The following is an 8,149-nucleotide window of genomic DNA, read 5'->3' on the forward strand; positions in this document are numbered from 1 at the left end:
AAGGAGTGATCAAAATCACATTTTTTGTCTCCTGGATGCATATAATGGAACAGCCTGACTCGTCCACCTTATTTTTCAGAGCAAGACATTTCTCGTCAGAGTTAAAACCTCGGATATTCCAATTCAGAATTAACCAACATCTAAGATCCATCATAGTGACAATATAAAGCAAATAGCACTGCCCATAGGGCTTACAAACCAGGTTATTACGAAAACAGAAAAGAGTTCTGAGGAAAACATTAAATAAGACTGGCACATCACGTCCAGAATATTATTATCATGAGGTTGAGAAGCCATTTAAGGAGATGTCGTTTCCTCACTTGCAGCAGGCGCAACATCTCCACGGGGCACCAAGAGTTGCTTCTCTGAAAGTTCAGTGTTGGGGATGCCACAAACAGCTACACCTAGCTGTTGAAGAAAAACAACAGGAGTAGGCTGCATAGTTGGATCATTAACAGCAGATGAATCCTCAGCAACCTCTTTTCCTTTTGCGGACTTTGCGGACATTTTCCCAGGCACACGTCTTGGCTTTACATGAGATTTACGTTTGGAGGAATCACTATTCAGGTTCTGTCTGAAACCTTGATACCTCTTGGATCTAGTGCTGCGGCGGAGAGGAGCATCAATGATAGATGTAATCAGCTCTGGTTCAGGTAGAATAGTTTGCCGACGTCTCTTGCGCGAAACCACCTGATCATTATCTATCAAGCCATCGTCAATTACTTCATCCATGGGGGCACTTGGAATAATAAAGCTATCATGAACTTGCACCCACTGGATTGGCTCAGAATTTGCAACCGGAATCAAGGCAAGGTTATCCGGATTTTCTTCTTCCATGACGGAGAGGTTTGCATTTCCCCAAGAAAAATTTGGCCTGACTTGCGCAAAGAGTTGATTCTGCAGAAACTCCACCAAATAAGCAGATAAGTGGATCTCTACACCCTCAGACAACAGAGATATGTCTGAATCAGTTGACTCAGAGTCATTAAGTCCAACATCTGACAAGTCGTCCATAACATTGTTGTTAGGAACTGATCCATCTATGGCCTGAACACCTTGCTCGACGGGAATGAGATTAAGCCATTGTAAAACATTTGCAGGAACTAGGATCTCATCCTCCTGGGGCATGAGGTAATGAGCTGGGTGCTGAACATTGTTTTGCTGCTGCTGAATGTTGTTCTCTTGCTGAATATTCCACTGATGCATCTGACCTATAATAGATGCCCCCCATAGGGGGTCTCGCAGCGCATCCACCGCGACGTCCATTTTCTAACCGTAGGATGGATCTTACTTTGCATCTCAGCAGTCTATATTTTGACTGCGCGGGGATATAAAATGAGCCTGTGAAAACCCTAGCCGCCTTTTCCCCACTCGCCCAATCCCTGCATCCTCTTCCTCCCCCAATCGCCCGCTCCTCCTCTTCTTCCCCGCAGCGCTCCACCTCCCACCTCTCTCCTCCCGCCCCTCCCTCTCCCTCGGAGACCGATGGCGCCGGCCCTTGCACGTGCCATCTGCGTCGCCGTCCCCTCCATCTCCCCGTAGATCAGGCGCACCAGGACGAGCAAGAAGCCCTCAACATGATGCCATTTCCCCGGCCGCCGGAGACGCGGAGGCGGAAGAGCGGCGGCTGGCCGGCCCTGGATTACTGCAGGTTGCACCAGCCGTGGGCGACGGTAGCCCGCACAAGCAGCAGAGGACATCCCCCCACATCAAGCTCACATCTGGAGTTGCAGCCAATGATGCGAAGGGGAGCAACCTAGGCATGCCCGACCCCGACCAGGATGACGCATAACAAAAGGTCATTTTTCCATCTTCTGATGCGTTCGATTTTGTATGTTGCAACCATCCAGTGAAATCGTGGTCTCTGTTTGTGGCCTGGATTTGGTCTTGGCATGCACTTTAGTGATGCTGAGGTGAATTTATGGGCTATGTAAACTCAAGGAATTTTTTTAAATTGCAGGTTGCTTGTCGAGTGTTGCAGCAAGGGTGTTTCAAGAGATGGGTGATAAATTCAGAACATGAGGTTGGTTCTTTTCGTTACTGTGATAGTATCAGATGTTGTAATGTATTTATGCAATATATGGATCTGTCATCACATTATTGCAAGTGGCTATCTAAATGTTCATCATTCATTGTTATAAAAGAGATTACCTTTTGTACTTCTTTACCACTTCTCCATCTCAACTTGTTTTAACTTCTATTATGCATGAACATTCTCTGATTTAGCTTGAGAACTTTGAGAAAGCCCAGGCTGCAATAAAAGTGTGAGGTGCTGTTATTGGTGTAAATGTTTAATTTGGTACCCTTCTATTTATCACAAAAACTTTGTGAGGTGCAAATCATGTGTGATGTGTTCGAACTTCTAACTAATTACATGATATTGAATCTGATGGCTGGGTGTATATTAGACCATTATTTCCATGTCAGCGTAACACACTATGTTTTTCTGATGATGTCTCTGAATTCTTATTCTTATTCTGCAGGCTGTTGCTTTTGTGTTATTCTTCATTCATCATGTGGCCTTGTTAGAAATGGCTTCGTTAAATGTAAGTCCTGCTGCGAGTTGATTTCCTTCCGTGTTTTTCCTGGTCATAGCTTCACTTTATCGTTGCTGTAATAGTAATATTGATGTACAATGCTGCAGTTTTGTGAAACAAAACAAGAGGTCCTGTGTGCTTTTTTAGCTTGATTTGTCACATTCTATATCTTTTTATAGCTGTCATGCCTGCAGAATATTCACTTGACAAACAGATGCTACTATGTTTTAGGCTCCGAACTGATATTAATAGGTGGCACTATGATTTTAGCTTACAAATGGTTAAGAAATGAGTAAATAATTAAATGCCTTTATAGAGTTTTTGACTAATATTTCTTCAGCCGAGTTGCAGTTTTTGTTTGTTTCTACTGTAGTTGTTCCAGCTGTTTATGTAGCTTTAATGTATGGATGGTTACTAATTCACTTGCAAACCATCTACACTGATAGTTGTTAAGTAATGTTTCTTCCTCATTTACTATAGATCCTGCAACTGGGTTTAAGGGAATGATTGGCAAAGCTAGAGGAGTTGATGAAGACTATACTAAATTCTCACTGTCATGTATCCTAATTTCATTACATCCAGTTAGTAGTTGCGTCTCGCCGTGTTTCACTTCTCGCTTAGCTTTCCATTCTTCCTCTGACCTCCTTTCATGTTGTCATTTGAAGAAACATCAAAGGTAATACTCTCTATCATTTTCTTTTGTTCAAATGCAGTTCCAGTGCTCTGATTTCAAATGCTAGCTCATTTGTTCTTCATTGCCAGACAAATTTTGAAACCAATAATTCTCTGAACCCTATTGAGCTCTAAAAAAAATTGATTTTCTATGAGTCTATGTCACACTTGTGCCTCTTTGTGCTGCTTTAAAATTTTATTTTAGCACGTGCCATGAAGAGGTAGCATATCAACACATCACTTTACCCTGTTTAGGACAGTATTTCTCTTCTATTTATAGTTGAAATATATGCCTTATATTGCTAATCCATCGGTTATGATTTTTTTGCCTTTTTATATAGTACTACTATTTTGTAGCGAACTTCTGGATGGGCGTGTATACACTATTCTTTGGAAGGATACATTTCAGTGAAGAGAAGTATAATTACATTGTTTGTGAAAGCATTCGCTTCTGGCAAGTGACTTTGGGGTCTATAATTACAATGCCATGTCAGTTTGTAGGAACTTCCCGAGATGTATGCTTCAGAGAGTATTTTCTAGAGATTGTAAATCTTATATATTCTTATTATTTATGGGTCTTCCGCTCTGTTGGAACTTCATTGGGTCTATTCAAGGCAACGTTGAAAATTTCCTTTTCAGCTGACATGTATGTTTAGTAATGCTACTCCGCATCTTCATCTTCCTCTGCGTTTGAATGTAGGATCATGTGTTGCCTCCAAGCTGCGTCAGAGGGTGACTCCGAAGGCTGCCACCAAAGATATGAAAGAGGACAATGAGCAAGGGTAATTTCCTTCTCTTCCTCTTGATCGCTCACTCTTTCTCTATTTAATCCCCATGGATTCTCAGCTTTGTTTTATATTCATAGGCCAGATTGGCATTCATGTTAGCATGTATGTGCCTTCTCAGTGGCATGGTAACTGAAATTCCACTTTCTAATGATTTATTTGTTTGTTGCTAGATTTTTTCATTGCATCTAAATATCCAATAGCAATGCCAATGTATATATATTTTATATAGATAAATCTTATTCCAGGTTAGGCATTTTGTTGGCAGGATCATGTTTTTTTTTCGGTGGGAGCCAAAAATGTTTCTATCAAACTCATACAAGGTACCTGACTCACCTTCTCACATAATATCTATTGAAAGAACAATGAACATTGAAGAGTAGGCCGCAGTTCATACCCATTTTTGTATTTTCCTAAACAAAAATGTAAAAGTAATCCAGTAGGACTCCGTTGAATTTTATTGGCATGCTAAGGTTAGTACAATGCCAATTTATCTTTGCTGTGTTGTAAAAGTTTGAAGCTGATTAATTAGTACCGTGGGCTGTTTTAGATTTTTTTTTTGTCTCAGCTTGGCAAATCAATCCTGATTCTAAATTAGTTCAAAGGTGTTTATGTTTATCTTTGCCTAGAGTTATGTGTATTGAGGTGCTATTATATACCTAGAACAAAATCCAGGTGTTTATGTTTAGCTTTTCCTACAACTTTTTTTGTATTTGCATATAGTTGATTAGTTAGTATCGGCGTGACTGTTATCAAGCTGCTATATAGACCTGGAATAAAGCAAGCTTGTTTTTTAATGGTTCTTGAGAGCATGTTTCGTTGAGTCGGTACAAATAGATTTGTTTATCTATTCTATAATGTTGCTATGTACAAAACTTTATAGCTAAGGACAGTAGTATATAGGCAGGGAGATTTATTTTTTACAGTTTCATAAGAGTTAGAAGTTTGTTGGTTATATCAGAGTTACTATGTGCTTCGGCTTCTTGTGGTCATATTTTATTGTTCAGATGCAGATTCCAGGCCGGATTAGATTCATGTATAGCTTAGTGCTGATGATTGTGCTACTATGTTCCAGTCAAACAAGCTGTAACAGAGGTCTCCTATATTATTATGATCATGTAGCTACTAGAATCTCAGATTAACTGTTATGCCAGCAGAGGAAAATCTCATACAGTTTTTCCCGTTTGCTCACATCTTCTGACCAATAGCTGATCACTTATTCCTTTGTCCTTTCTGTGATAATGTTAATCTGGCGACCACTTGTTATTCCTCTGTCCATTGTATTTTTTTGTCTGGTCTATTGTTTGCAAACTCTTCGGCTCGAAATCTTTCATATATCTGTCGAAAGCTTTGTTTCCTGGACTAAACAAAAGCGGGAGCGTTTTTTGTATTCAGGTTTGGATTGTCTTTACTGCTGACTGGTGGAACTTATGGACTACCAGAAATAAGTTCATTTTTTTAGAAAAGATGTCTTAAGAATCCCACTGATGCTATCTATCAAATATTATTTCTTCTGCAGCAATGTGTTGTTTTATGGAGCAAGACGAATAGGCTGATATTCCAGGGGGTGTTGCAGCATTCTAAGAAGACTGTCTCGAGATTGAAAAGCATGTCCTTTAACTGTTTGAATGTCCTATGTATTCTGAACTTGGTGGTTTTGGTCTGGCAGTGGTGTTTTAATAGTGTGTTAGACCTGCTATTTCTTCACGTTGCTCTTCATTTGTAAACGCTGGTGTTCCCAGCTTATGTAAGACTCTGTCTGCTTCCTTATAAAGCAGGGCTAAATGCATTTGATGGGAAAATGTCTGACTAGGGGATAGGAGTGAGTGACTAAGACCGATTGGCGTCCAAGTGAAGACTTGATAAGTTTACTAGGCGAAGCTGCCATGAACATATTGAACTGGACATGTTCATTCTGTTATTTTGATAAGAAATATTGTTGATCATGCTGCACAATTTTAATTTTTTGAAAGCTCCACCATATACCATATGAAACTCAATTTGTCCATCAAATATTTGTCTACGCTTTCTCATCATTGGTAACTTGTGGTTTGTGCTGGATCTAGGAAAATAGATACGGAGAGACTGAAGATTATATACATGAAGTGGGTGTTGCCATGGCAGATTGTGAGCTACTACAGATTAAGCACTTCTTTTCAGTTTTCCTTTCTTAAGAATAACCACCATTTATTCATACCATGTTTAATATGAGGTAGTTTGTCTTCATGGAAGCCAGGGATTCATATAGATCAGCGGAACATTGGTATAGAATTGGCTTCACTGAACTGAGGTCTCAAGTCGCACCTCCTCTAGATAATGGTCCTCTCTTTGGGCACAATGCACAACCCTCCAGTATTCTTATTACACGAATTGGAACTAACACTCCTCTTTAAGTCTGAAGTAAACAATGTAAATCCTTAGAATTAACAGAGTAATCTAAATCGTGCATGCAGATTTTCTAATACCATTTATTGTTCATCGAACAAGATGGTGTAGGATGATGGTATCAGAGGTGGCTGTGCAGATCAAGCCAACGACCGTGGAGACACATATATTTAGCAGATACAAGGTATGCTTCACAAAGCAAAAAAAAAAGTAAATATTATATTTGCATTTTACATGTAATCATACAATTGATATACATAAACTTATTTTTTTCAAGAGGCCAACGGCTAATTCTAACCCTTTAGGGAGATAATGCGGAGAAATTTGATGCTGCCACCCGCCACATCGTATCTTTGCAAGAATCTATGACAATATTGTTTGTACCTATTATCGTTCCAATGTATGAATATAAAATTCTAATTATACAATATTTGCATATGAACTCTCTCATAAGTTATATTAACACATGAATTATTTCAGGCATGCCAACATTTAAAACTCCTTCATTACCCCGTTGGTATATCAATATCGACATTCCAGAAATGACAGCCATCTGACGGAGGTATATCATGATTTCTGGCACAATTAAGAGACCACTGTATCTGATCTACATTGGCCCGGACCTTCCAACTCAAGAAGGTTAGAGATTTTGCTTCGGAGTACAATATGAGAAATATGTTGCTTTCCTAATTAGAAAGGTTGTGGCAGAAGAATACATGCATCTACTAGCTATATTTTCTTGAGACTTTCGTATATGTAACAATCATGTATATATGGCAGTGTTCTTTTTTCTAGCTTAAGACTACCATTGATGTGTATTTCCCTGTGCTTTCCAATATAACCTTTATGTATGTAGGAGCAATGTGATTTGCTCTTACTAAGACTACCATTGGTATGTATTTCTATGTGTTTCCAGAGATGCATGTTTTCAATCTGACGGGTGGATTTGAGCATCTGATTAAATAGTTGGTGGATCCACCGCTGTTGATTTCCTGATTACATATCATCGATCTTTTATTAGATGTCATATTATGTCAGATAGTTTCGTGTGGTTGATCCTAATTTCATCATAACGATATTGTTTTGTAAAACTTAGAACTTTTTTTAGAGTATCATATTGATAATTAACTTTTATCGTTGTTATACAAAATAAACATCGGCACAAACTACACGGGATCGTGCGCCAAGGCGCACATCTAAATCTAGTTGCATGAAGGACTGGGCCAAAAAAAGGATGCGGGTTAGCATTGTTCTGTGGTGGTGGCTCCTCCATGTTAATTTCAATGGGTGGAGCTAGTCCTTGTTCAGCCTGAGCACCTATACCTCGAAGCAAGTAAGTTGGAACAGTCCAAGAATTACTGGCTCCTCCAACCTGACGAACAATGAGACTGCGTGGCACAAGAGCCTCATCAACCAGCCAAACTCTAACAAGCACTCTTGAAGGATTACCATGCGGATCATGCCATAGCAATAAGCGACCAAAGCGAGAACAAGCATCCGCAACATAATCATCAGTCTGGTAATCAAAGGGGCCACCACCACAGAACAATGCTAACCCGCATCCTTCCTATGGTCGCCAAGAAACAGTACCCAACGCTCTTGTCCCAAAACAAGGTGACGCATGTTAAGCGCAGAATCATGTCTAACAAAAGAGATGTGGGTATCTACTTCATAACCATGCAGATCATAACCGTTCCCTTCAACCATAGCATCTCTAACAACAACTGATCTGAACTTGATGAGTCCTATGCCAAAAGGAGAGCTACGAGC

General features: G+C 39.7%; 1 long non-coding RNA gene across 8 annotated transcripts; it reads left to right on the forward strand.

The window, feature by feature from the left end:
• The first annotated feature begins 1,209 nt into the window (after positions 1–1,209).
• LOC127296105 (uncharacterized) lies at positions 1,210–7,197 on the forward strand. Of its 8 annotated transcripts, none has more exons than XR_011743803.1 (7): positions 1,210–1,798; positions 1,961–2,023; positions 2,484–2,546; positions 3,018–3,991; positions 4,075–4,122; positions 4,243–6,563; positions 6,860–7,197. It is a non-coding gene; the product is annotated as an uncharacterized lncRNA (long non-coding RNA). The 8 variants fall into 8 exon arrangements; XR_011743805.1 differs by having other exon boundaries at positions 4,248–6,563; XR_011743804.1 differs by having other exon boundaries at positions 4,080–4,122.
• Positions 7,198–8,149: the final 952 nt, after the last annotated feature.

This window comes from Lolium perenne, chromosome 4, assembly GCF_019359855.2.
Source record: "Lolium perenne isolate Kyuss_39 chromosome 4, Kyuss_2.0, whole genome shotgun sequence".
In the NCBI taxonomy this organism is placed as follows: domain Eukaryota; kingdom Viridiplantae; phylum Streptophyta; class Magnoliopsida; order Poales; family Poaceae; genus Lolium; species Lolium perenne.